The sequence below is a fragment of the Rhinopithecus bieti genome, unplaced genomic scaffold, assembly GCF_001698545.2.
Source record: "Rhinopithecus bieti isolate Rb0 unplaced genomic scaffold, ASM169854v2 scaffold_20579, whole genome shotgun sequence".
Taxonomy (NCBI): domain Eukaryota; kingdom Metazoa; phylum Chordata; class Mammalia; order Primates; family Cercopithecidae; genus Rhinopithecus; species Rhinopithecus bieti.
In genome coordinates this window covers 547,122-560,218 of record NW_016810413.1, presented here as the reverse complement: position 1 = coordinate 560,218, position 13,097 = coordinate 547,122, and the positions used below count along the sequence as shown (strand labels likewise).

At 38.3% G+C, this 13,097-nt stretch overlaps 2 protein-coding genes across 4 annotated transcripts in view; one reads left to right on the top strand and one right to left on the bottom strand.

The window, feature by feature from the left end:
- The window catches only part of CMSS1 (cms1 ribosomal small subunit homolog), a 384,490-nt gene that overhangs the window by 311,426 nt on the left and 59,967 nt on the right, over positions 1–13,097 (bottom strand). The gene's annotated exons all lie outside the window — the stretch shown is intronic.
- FILIP1L (filamin A interacting protein 1 like) overlaps positions 1–13,097 on the top strand; it is a 279,663-nt gene that overhangs the window by 238,361 nt on the left and 28,205 nt on the right. Inside the window, exon 1 of one of the 2 annotated variants that reach the window (XM_017891885.1) lies at positions 8,544–8,822. The exons of the other annotated variant lie outside the window; for it this stretch is intronic. The gene's annotated coding sequence lies outside the window, so the exon portion shown is untranslated. Of the gene's footprint in view, positions 1–8,543; positions 8,823–13,097 lie in introns of those variants that run through there. 2 annotated transcript variants of the gene reach the window in all.

Sequence of the window (13,097 nt, the reverse complement as noted above, 5' to 3'; positions counted from 1 at the left end):
GAACAGGCTACTACACAGGCTGGGTCTTAGTTCCATGAAGTATAAGGGTTGCTAATTAGATAATCTCCAAAATTCATTCTCACTCTCCTAGTCCACAGTTCAAGTCCAATGAATTAAATGGCAGATGAGAGAAGAACAAAGTTCTGTAACTCTCTGTTAGTACTGTTTATCCCCTAAATCCAAATCTTACTACAAAACACTGAGTGTGATTTTCCCCAGAAGTTCCCCAGAGTCAGTATACAGTTCAAACTCTGGTGCCATCATTCCCTAGCTCTGTGATCTTAGACAAATTACCTAACTTCTCTGTTCCTCAGTTATCTATCTGTCCCATAGGGTTATTATGTGGATCTAAGTTGTTATTATTTGTAAAGCATGTAGTGTCTGACATCAATTAAACATTAAATGTGTCACCTATTATTGTTTTTGTTATTATTATAACAATGAAGTCACACAAACAAAATCAGTATAGAAGTGATTATCCTAGATTATCATAGAAGCAGTACATGACGACAATATTTGGGTGTGTGGTTGTTCATTAGAAGACTGATGATCAGTAAGCTCTTCGACTCAACAGTGTGATATGGTTGTCTAAAATGGTAAGAAAATCTGTTTACACAACCCCCACCCACACATATTCACATAGCCTATAAAAGGGGAGGATAACTCTGATAATGCTGAAATAATAATGATGAAATAATTTGTTCATTCTAAGCACCAACCATTTGGACACAGGGTGTGAAAAGACTAAAACGATATAGGAATAACTGAAGATTCAAGATAAACTTTTCAAATATTTAACAGGCTTTTATGTCAAAGCAATGCATTTGTTCAACATGGCGTCATGGAAAGACGAAGAACAATGAGTGGAAGTTAGAAGCAGCCAGACTTCAGTTTGGAATGGAATGGACTTGTTGGGGAAGTGAAAAATCTCTGGAGCTGTTCGGCACTGATTAATGACAACTAGACTGTGCATGTACCAATTCTTGGACAAAACACTGAAGTTCTGAGAGAGAATTCAGTGTAAGGGTAGACACAAGATTTTTGACATATCTTCCAAATCTATGATTTATGATGTAGACTGGATGCTTAGTGACATAAATTATAATAGAATTTCTCATGTACAGAACCACCAATTGCCAAGCATGCAAGATAACGGTGTTACATGATAACACACAAATTTATATTAAAAGTTCAGACATCTCCATTAGGTTTTTGACATGTGGCCAATCTTAGTGGCCTGAGATGATAAGCAGCAATCTATAAATCTCCAATTTAAAAAAAATGCAACAAAAGATGACATTTCTAATCTATAAAGTAGATAACTAGCTCATTAATGTTCTAAATTAGTTTTGCAGTTAGTATAAGCTAGGTAAATTACTCGATTATTAATTGGGATTTCAGATACTAATCATACTGTTTATGCCATTTTTTCGTGTTTCCCAAAAGAAACATTCAGTCCCAGAAAACACAGTGACTGGGTCACCAATTTACTGTGTGACCTTGGGGCAAGTCCCTTAACCTCTCTGAGCTCCAGTTATCTCATTTATTTAAAAATGGGGAACAGAGAGTGGCAATAAGAAGATCAGATGTTTTCTAAGGCCCTTTAAACCCTAAAATATGATTTTATGAAAGGATCATTCTTCTTAATAAAACTCTAAGCACATTTTTTACTCTTAATTTGTTCATTTTTCTCAGTGAAGACATTTCCAGCCATTACATGAGGAAGTGGAAGATTTAGTCTTACCACCACCACTGACTGCTTCTAGGAGACAGTTTTATTCTGTCCTTCTAGAGTCTAGAAGAAGTTGTTGGACAAAAGAAAGGATTTTACAATTAGAAGTCACCTTCATATCAATCAATTGACTATGTAAATAATGGACAAAGCAGAATTTGGAACAGAAAGGGATATTATAAAATGTAATTTTATAAAATTGTCTTAGAATAGTTGTACTCTTATTTTTTTACTTCCTGGATGCTTTATTTTCTCAGGCTTTCTAAGCCCATTTCAATGAGTCTAGAAGTTTATAATTAAACTTTATGCTCAGGAATTGCTCTATTTGAGTTCCAAAGATAAAAGAAAACATATAAATCCGACTTACCCAACTATTCTACTCTTAGTTGGTCAACTATTCCAAAGATATCCTAAACTATTCCAATGACTTCCAACTAATAAAACTTGTTCAACTGTACTTTGAATCCACAGGTCTTTCTCTGCAAATATTTACCGTGAAATCAAGCTCCACATCTACATGGGAAAATCTGTCAGTGGTTTCTTTAAAAATGTATTACTTAAAAAAGAGATGGGCCAGGTACGGTGGCTCGCGCCTGTAATCCCAGCACTTTGGAAGGCCGAGGCAGGCAGATCACCTGAAGTCAGGAGTTCGAGACCAGCCTGGCCAACATGGTGAATCCCCGTCTTTACTAAAAATACAAAAATCAGCCAGGCTTGGTAGCACACATGTATAATCCCAGCTACTAGGGAGGCTGAGGCAGGAGAATTGCTTGAACCCAGGGGGCGGAGGTTGCAATGAGCCAAGATTGCACCACTGCACTCCAATCTGGGCAACACAGTGAGACTGTGTCTCAAGAAAAAAAAAAAAAAAAAAAAAAAGAGATGGGCTACAAATTACATGACAAGGTCCCTTTAAAAAATGGACTGAACAAAGCACTGAGAACAATCTGTACTGGCAAGGGACAGGGAAGATGACTTAATAGGTCTTTTCTGTCTCTAATTTCTGTGATTTGAGGGTTTTTTCACTTCTGCAGTAATACTTGTGAGTTCAACATTTTCTCAAAACTATTATTAGTTACCAAGGAAACACAAAATGTTTGTAGGAATAAATAAGCAAATGGACTGGACCTAAATAACAGACTTTTCCTGCTTCCCATTTAATAATCTTATGGTGGCGTCACATTATCAATTCTTCATTCTCTCTAAGTCATTCTACTCACCTACTAGTATGCTCACTAGAGTACATAGCCAACTTATGGTATTCCCTGTAAACCAAGGGTAGGACGTCTCTTGCCAACAGATGATTCCTTACTAAACAGACTTCCTTGCTTTGTTTGATGAGGAACAAGACTGTGGCAATGTTAGGGGGCCAACAGGCAGTGGTTGGCTTTGTGAACACCAATGCTAGGGAGAATATGTAAATATGTGCTTTTAAATAACCCAATGTCTACAGAAAAGCCACTAACATGATTCAGAAATATATAATAAAGGCAAAAAGAAACATAATATATATACACACATATACATACACATACAGGGCTCACCCACACTATGAAAATGATGCTTTACAAATGCTCAGAAAAAGACTAAAAGAAACACCGTACATTGAATTATTAATAGTTGGCAGTATTCATGTGGTAGGACTACATGTAAAATTTTTTACTTTTATGCATTTTCCAAATTATGAAGGGTGCCTATTAATTTTAAAAGAAAAAAATTTTGGCTGGGCGCGGTGGCTCAAGCCTGTAATCCCAGCACTTTGGGAGGCCGAGGTGGGTGGATCACGAAGTCAGGAGACCGAGACCATCCTGGCTAACATGGTGAAACCCCGTGTTTAAAAAAAAAAAAAAAAAAAAAAAAAAAGAAATTAGCCGGGCGTGGTGGCGGGCGCCTGTAGTCCCAGCTACTCCGGAGGCTGAGGCGGGAGAATGGCGTGAACCTAGGAAGTGGAGCTTGCAGTGAGCCGAGATCGCGCCACTGGGGGCGACAGAGCAAGACTCCGTCTCAAAAATAAAATAAAATAAATAAAAAATAAAATAATAAAATTTTAAAATTAATTTTAAAACCACAAAATATCATCATTTTAATGTTGTAATAATAAAGGACTTCCCATACCCTAGCATCACATGGACACTACTGCTGTAATCAGTTCTCAAGGGTCACTATTCTAGAGTCATAGTCAGCTGAAGTATGAGCAGAATAATTGGAAGGGTTCTGGAGACTGTGGACTATAGGCCTGGGACCAGAGATTCAGGCTACAGATAAAAGTAAAGACAGTCTATATATATAGACCTGCAGTTCNCTTTGGGAGACCGAGACGGGAGGATCACGAAGTCAGGAGATCGAGACCATCCTGGCTAACCGGTGAAACCCCATCTCTACTAAAAAATACAAAAAACTAGCTGGGTGGTGGCAGGCGCCTGTAGTCCAGCTACTCCGGAGGCTGAGGCGGGAGAATGGCGTAAACCTAGGAAGTGGAGCTTGCAGTGAGCCGAGATCGCGCCACTGGGGGCGACAGAGCAAGACTCCGTCTCAAAAATAAAATAAAATAAATAAAAAATAAAATAATAAAATTTTAAAATTAATTTTAAAACCACAAAATATCATCATTTTAATGTTGTAATAATAAAGGACTTCCCATACCCTAGCATCACATGGACACTACTGCTGTAATCAGTTCTCAAGGGTCACTATTCTAGAGTCATAGTCAGCTGAAGTATGAGCAGAATAATTGGAAGGGTTCTGGAGACTGTGGACTATAGGCCTGGGACCAGAGATTCAGGCTACAGATAAAAGTAAAGACAGTCTATATATATAGACCTGCAGTTCATATGTATATTCAGTTACTGCAGTTTGTACGTATATTAAGATTTAACCAGTTAACTGCTGGTTAAAGGCTCTTAAAATACAGTTTAAGTGCGGAGATGTGATGTATTTCATGCAGGTATCTACATGTACAGAGTCAGATAGGTGGCACCCAAAGAACTGAAAGAAGAGTGAAGAAATGAGGTTGATTAGAAAAATGACTGTCTAGGGCATGGAGAGAAGGTGCTTTTACCACAGACATTCCTGTTGGCTCCACATTCACAGTTGCCTACATGTCCCTTCAGCCTTCGTCCTAAGTTGTGTAGCAGCAGAGGAGAAGGGACAAGCAAGCGATTGGATCCATGGCAAGGTTACCCAGTGCTCAGTGGCAAAGTTGCTTTGCAAGAAGGCTGTGGGTAAGGTGGTAGAAGGTAGCGTGGGGTGGAATAAACACCGAAAGCTCATATTCTGGCCAATCCAACTGTAGTCTGAAGCAATGCAGGACCATGGAGCTATACATCTCCTTATGCAATCCTGGGTCTGTTCCCACTCTGTTCAGCTTCTCATACAGGACCAGGTCCATAATAATTGCTGTTTTTCTTTGTACATGACGGTGTTTCCATATATACTATCTCACAGAGGCAAAGAAGCAAACATGTCATATACAAAGTTAGCATTACCATCTCATAGCTCAAAGCAGAGCTCCTAGGGAGCAGAGCACACCACTGCTTAACTGATCAAAGAACCAGCAGTGAAAATTGTGGGCAGCTGCAAGAAACATCCCATTAATTATTGCTTCTTCTTTGGCACTTACTATATTTGGATGACTGAAAGACTTGACCAGTCAAAAGAAGAAACAAAGGTAGGGAGAGAAGACATGAAAGAAAATAAGAGCAGTTACTTCAAAAAGAGGAACTGGCTTGATGTGATTAGCAGTACATTAATGGTATTTTTTAAAAGTTAAATAATGATGATGTTGTAATTATGGTCAGTAGCAACTGACTTCACTAATAACACCTGTTACTGTGGTCATTGTAATGGCCTCCTGACAATTAGCTTGAACCAGGGAAACTGGTGATATTAAGCTGTTTTTGACATAATATAATATGGCTAAATCTAGTTGATACCTCCTTGTTTCTAGCCTTGTTACCTACAAACCCCTTCTCCCACATTAGAAAGCAATGAATTTGCTAGAAAAATTTCTTTGTATCATTTCTAAATAACAGCTTAAAGCTAGTAATTGGATTTAGATCATAAATTCAGATTACTAATTGTAGAAAGGACCTTAGTGTCTAGGTATGCTTATTTGTAGGAAATTCCTGATTATGAAATGAAAAGAAAGTCACACAGTAATTGGACAGAACAAGGTTAGGAAGTAAAACTCTCTCAGCCAATTTTGAGGCACAGTGATCATAACTCTACTATTTTCACAAATAGAAACCAAGAGAATTTCACAAATGAAGAGAATTTCAGAAACCAAGAGAATAAAAATTACATCTCGGAAAGAATTGTGGTTGAAAGAGGGAAGGAAATAAAAGTCTACTCATCTACTTATGTGGTCAATGGCGCACAATGCCAACAGCTGGTTGGAGTTTGCAATACACCACCCAAGGTACTCTTGTATCAGATAAAGGTCCTGCTCCCTCAAAACCTTGGTGTTCGTTTGAAGTGAAATGGTCATGATATTCTAATTTTAATAGAACAAGATACGTTGCTGCCACCTTCCAGAAAACTGTCAGTAAATCCACAAATCCACAAAAAAGTAGGATGAGTCTTGGCTTTCCCAGTTCAAGATTCAGTCTAGAAAATAAAGAGAAACTTCTCAGTCAAATCTGAACACTCCTTTACCAAATACACCTCTGAAAGATTCTGAGCAAACCATTAAGAGAAGACTATATATGTAGAAGAAGGCTATATATGTAAACATTGCTTTAAATCCCTGTATCATTACTTTAGTAGCAGTGTGACCTTGGTCAAGCCACTTTAGCTTTCTAAATGTCTTTATCTGAAAAGCATGGTTCGTATCACATCAAAATGTGTTGTGAAGATTAAATGATGAAATGTTTGTAGATCACTAACTATGGTGGTAGGTATGATCTAAAAGCTCAACAAATGAGGGCTATTAATATTGGTTCCTGAAGACAGTGGTCACATAACTATGACCTCACTTGGAAAGCTGAGTCATAGCTGGGTCAAGAGACCGATGTTTCAGGAGTAACACATTAGTAATGTAACCAGGCAAGTAGTGTACCAGGCAAGGGCATACAAGGAGTAGAGGCCCTAATCCTCTTTTCTCTATTCTTCAGAATATAGAGCTAAAGAAAAGGAGGAAATAATACTAACATATTTCATGTGGAACCAGCAAGTCAAAAGAGTGAAAATAAATGCAACACTTGAGTATGGACATGTGAGAAAGAAACAAATGGTAGTGTTAAATGTTAGGAAACGTATTTGCCTATCAGAGGGAAAAAGATGCAAAACAAGCTACAGAACTGTTAGCTTTGGGGTAAAAGTATGCTATCAGTTTGGGGCTGAGATTCAGGTGTTCATGCATCATACAACTTTCATAAAAGTCATTTAATCTCATTTGTAATAAAAAAATGTAGCACAAAAATCTCAAAAAGGATGTTTAATTAAAGCATGAGGTAAGCACAGGAGACGAAAAAGATTACAATGCAATTCACAAATATAGGGCAGAAGAGTTAAAACTAACAAAACTAATAAACTCTACATCCAAAATGTTAGTACACAACTGCAAATCAAATATTAAATTTTAAGTTCAGCTGAAGAGTATGTGTAACTCACTTCTCTTAAAATAGCACACTGTATATGAAAAGCAAGAGTGAGTTCACTTTAGGTTTCTCAGTAGGTACTCAGAGTGATCTAGAAGAATGATAAAGTGAACTCCCAATTTAGCGAAGAGGACATACATTTAATGTTGTGCCCTGCATCTTTATTCCACACCATTTCCACTAACAACTCTGCAAACATCCTTTCTCCACTCCACACTAAGAAAATGAAGCGAGCAGACTATTTTCATCGTTCATTTGACAAGACATATGGAAACAATAATTCTACAGACATATGTACATCATAATAGGAAGCAATCCTATTTTAATGTAATTTTAAGAGGTTTTAAAAGGACTGAAGCTACTAAAATTACTCATCTGAAGCTTGCAAACAAGAATGCCACGTCCCTAATTTATTTAGCAGATTCATATAGTTGGGCTAGAACTTTAGGTATGACTTCTCTTATAATTCAGAGGTGAATTCTCATTCACAAGAAATAGGATTTGTACAAGTAAATCTACCCCAGACTAGAGGATAATATGCTTAATTCAATCATATTTGGCTAATTTCTTTTTTCTTCACATGGTTATTTTTGGCTTTATTTTGTTTGCCCATATAAGAGAACAAACATTAAAACTGGCTCTAAAGTTCTAATTTTATACATTGTCTTGAAAGTACAGCACAAAACATTTAATTTCTTTAAATTTTTTTCCCTGCCAAAAAATGATTAGTTTTAACTGCTTTCGTTAAAACACAGGCATGCAGAAATGGGGAAAGAGGAGGTTCTTTGAGGAAAAACACTGAAAAAAAATAAGGTTTCATCTGGCCTTCCCATCATCACTTGAAGAATTGTTTGGTAGTTAGATCATCAGGAAATAAAACACTATCCTCTGAGGACCCCTACTCATTACAAAGAGGAAAGAGAAGGTTTGAAGTCTAAATCACCCCCAGAGATGTCTCCACAAAACCCCAGACTTCTCCTTTCCCTCTCCCGCCTACCCCCAGCAACCAAAACAAAAGTATAATGAATTTACAAAAGTTTACATAAGAATAACAGGATGTGTATTGAAGTCCCTGAAGCAGTAACAGCTTTAGGGACCCGGAGGGAGAAAAGTTACAAGCAGATCGACCCTGCCTCCCAATGACTTGGTTAGCACTACAGGCGGACGCCGGCGTCCCGGCCCACTGCTTATTCCCTCCGGTGGGAGCCGGGAACCACGGTCCATTCACACGGCCGGAAAGTCCGCAGGAGTCGGGGAGCGTTGCTGCGCTGCCGCCGCCGCGGGTCTCTCGGTCACCGGCGCCCCCGCCGACCGCACGGAACACGCGGAGCGCCTTATAAGGCGGAGCAGTGACGTAAGGCCCATAGGCCGGGCGCGCTCTGCGCCCCGCTCGCATTGTTCGGGCGACTCCTGGAGCGCGCACAGCCCGCTCCCAGCGCGGCACCACAGCGGCCCGGCCAGGCCCCCCGCCCGCCCCGGCGCAGGCAGCTCAGGTAAGCCCGGGAGAACAACTCCGCTCCACCAAGGGGCACTGCTGTCAGAGAGCCAGGTAGCAAGTCTGTGGGTAGCTGTTAAAGCTGTCTCAGCATCACAAACTGCAGACAGGTTTCGCAAAGCGCATCCCATGAATTCTAGGTTCAAAACCATTTCCAACTCACACAAAACTTGAAAGTAAAAGTTTTCTCCGGCGGAGAAAACAGATTAGAGATTTAATTTTAAATGTTGAGAGGTGGGAGCTGACTATATTACATACACTTTCCAAGTGAGCTACACATTGAATCCTGCCCATATTGAGAAATCTTTGGGGAACGGGTGGGGGAGACTTATATTGTATGGCAGCAACCCTATCTCTTGATCCTATCTCTCCCCGGGACTCAAACTCGCTTGTCTTACATGAGCAGAATGCGAAAATCTGTTAGTGCCAGGTTTTCCCCTCTTTTGTAAATGTTAATATAAGTGACTAGAAAACACTGTTACGAATACATCTTGGAATTAAGACGAACCTAACTTAAAAGTAAAATCTTTTAAACTTCAAAAAATCGTATAAATGCTATTTTGTCTTAAAAGCATATGTCAGTTTGTACAAGGAAGTAACTATCATAGTTTTGAGTTCCAACTTTCTGCTTCAAATGCAGATATTGGAAAAATGACAAACCTCACAGTTATCATTTCTAGAGTAATATTTTGGATAGTAGTATATTACGTAAAAAATGCCAATTTAAAAGGTAAAACTTACAGAATAACTGTATTAATCAGTAGCATTTTAAACCATAATTAGTTACATCTAAATCCTGAAGAGGCTATTGCTACTAGTGAACTCTTACAGTATAATTGAACACTTGGCAGAAAAATCTTCATAATATTTCACTTCATTTTTTCCAACTAAAAGTCAACGGAGGAATTAAAAATAAAAGGTTATGTCAACTTTAGAACACTGGAATAGGAGATGAAAAACTGATCATTCAAACCTTATCTGGTCTAAACATATATTGTACAATAAAACTTTAACAACTGTGTGACAGAATTGTCCCTTTTAAAACAGTCTCTATGTTTTATAAGTATATACAATTCAAACTCAGAATCCACAGGCTGCCATTTATATTTACTCCGAGATATAAAAATGCTGGCATTTTAGTTGGCACTAAAATGACCATATAAGATAACTGGAGATACAGTAAGATAACTGGAGATACAGAGGAGCAGCACACTATAACCACTGAGGTGTATGTGTGTGTTACAAATTCATGTTTTTGTATTTAATTGTCAGTGAGAAGAAAATATCAGATCCCAGATTTATCATTGAAAACAGCATTTAAAAAAATACTCAAAATGTGGGCTATATCTGTATATTTCTAATAATTTCTGTTGGAGGGTTTTAAAAGTATATGACATTGGTGCCTATCATTTTGCCTCATAGGAGTTTTTTGGTTTTGCTAATTTTGTGTGGAGCAACGCAAGACTTTGGTTTTCACATTTTAAAAGAAAAATTGTATGTTATTTGGCCTGAGGATAGGCTACATAAACTGCAGGTTAGTACTGAGAAGTAGGATTTTCCACAAACTATTATTTCTAACCGAGGGAAGCCTACCATAATGAGAAGCGTGGGGCCAACACCCATGTCACCGTGGAGAAGTACAGAATATGCAATGGAAGAGTTGTTTATTTGATATAAGCAGTAATTGGAAACTGAAAAATTCCTGCCTTGGAAAAAAGATATTCTGCTCTTCTGAATCTAACAGAGGACGAGACAAACAGAAACCATCAATTATTGTTCCAGCTATACCCAGGGTACCATCTGTACCATAAACTATAACTCAACTGTTGAAAATCGTAACTTCCATCAAAACTTAACAGCTGTGTTTCCAGTGTCTGCCTTTTATTTTTTTAAAGCAGGCAAGCATCCATTTTTAAAAATTTTAAAATAACACTTTTTAATATTTCACACTTTTTCCCATTTATTAAAGCATGGTTCAAAGAACAATTGCATATTAAGACCTCTTTTAAAACTGAAAGCTAAGTATGATTTATCATGGATACATTATCTCACAGTGGGCTCTTTGGGTGAGCATTTCTTAGTCCTTGGGACAATCTGTATCATGGAAAAATGTTTTTGATAGAATGAATGTGAATTTCTACACTTCCAAATAAAGCACATAATAATTTTATGCTTAGTAAGTTCATTTGCGCTTTTGTGGTGATTAACCTTAACTGTTAAGACCTGGTATTTTTGTGCTACTTTCCTAATGCTGTGATGGAGACTATAGTAACAGCCAGTATGAAAACACAAATTGAGCCTTGACTTAATTTTCCTATTCTCTTGCAGTTCCCATTAATTTGCCTTCTCAAAAGGCTGTAAATTTTGTTTAAGGGTTCTCTGCTGTACCTTCCCCTCCAAAAAAGTGCCTTTGGTAATAAATGCATTTTGAGATTTAAGAAAAAAAGTGAAAATGTAGGAGGAAGAGTAAGATTCCAATAATTCTTCCTAGGTCATGTTCTGTTCATGTCTAGTGCTTCAGGGCAAAGTGAACATTTTACAAGGTGAATAGAAAAAAAAAAAAATACAGCCTCTCCTATTTAAAGGAAAAAGGAAGGGGGGCAAGAAGAGAACTGTTTATAAAAGACTGAATATTGTGGATGTAAAGCAATATTGGTCTCAACCTGCTTCAGAAACTGAAATGGCCCCATCTGTTGTTCACAGAGTCTGTCATCTTTGAAAAAATCTAATACACCCTACCTTATCTGTTGGACATATTAATTTTACATGATTTTTAGGGTCCATTTAATTTGTATTTGACTATGATTCAGCTTCAATTTAAACTGATTGTTTAGTTTCTGTAAATTATATTTAAATAAGGATTTAAAGATGAAGAGACACTGCATATGCAGCCGGCATCAAAACCTTCAAAGCAGTATTTCTGTGGTTGCTGCTGTCATCACTACAGCATTTTCTAGCCACCGATCAAGTCACGTATGCTTAAAGTGTGCTGCAATGACTTTTAGAACCTCCTCTGGCTGGCTGATCATTTTCTACTTAAAATGAGGTGGGACATTCATGTTTTGAATCACTTTGTTAGGTACACTAATTCCTAGCAGATTATCACCAACACTTATAAGCCCTTGCACATCCCTCTTTTTTTAAAAAAAAAAAAAGAGTTGAGATTCTCCTTGACCTTCATCTGCACTAACGTCGTCTCTGCCTGGGAAAGCTGGGCAAACAAATATGGGAAGGCTCGCCAAGGAAAGTCCCTTGTTTCTTTTTCAGATATGAGAGAAACACTCCCTCTTCATGCTTGTTCTCTGAGATGCTTTAGCAGATTAAGATAGGACAGCAGCAGTTTTAGTTCTGAGCCCAAGAACAAGAACACATTAGCAGTATTCTTTTTCCAGTCTGACCATCCTCACATTTCTATGCTCTACTGGCTCCAAAATGTGATTAATTGTTAAGTATAGAATTTTTTTTTTTTTTTTTAAACAAGCTTGGGGAATGATGTGTTTGTGGGGGCAGGCGGGGGAGCAGTAGGGAGGTAAGTAGAGTAGATAGGAAAGTATATGATTGGGACAAACAGGATGCAGACATACCTCAACTCCTTGTGTCTGTTTATGATAACTACTTATTCTAGCCTAAAGGAGTTATTATCAGCAAAAGAGAGCATATATTACATCAAAACAGCAAACATTCAACTATGAATTTGAGAAGTACCTTCATAAGGTACTTTTGTTATGCCCAGACCGTTTATTCCCCGAAGAAGACCACCAGAGTCCAGAGTCAAAGCCAAGCGGCAAGGATCCTTACTGCAAGTTCAAACTTGGGCCCTCCGTTCTACAACATACAAGAGGGCCCCGAATGATGCATGTGCCCGCTTTTTATAGCCCGATGTATACAGGATATGTAAGGTTACAGAGGAACAAAGGAATTCTTTTGGTCGCAGCATCACAATTGGTTAATATTCTAAGTTATACATTTAACAGTTTTCTATTTGTTCCCGCGCATTTAATAAAACTACAAACGGTTGTGACCTTATCGGGGGCTCTCTAGGTGGTGTTTCTGAGATATATGGGGGGATGTGTTTGTGTTGGGCTCAGGAAGTTGGGACAAATAGAGGAATGTGTTTGTACTGGGCCCAGGACTGAGATATATGGCAGACACCGGTAATTAGAACAGAACAGAGCAGGACAGGGACTTTCACAACGCTTGTCCTTACAACGTCTGGAATCTATAGATAACCTAATCGGTTAGGTCCGGGGTCGATCTTTAACTAGGCTCAGGG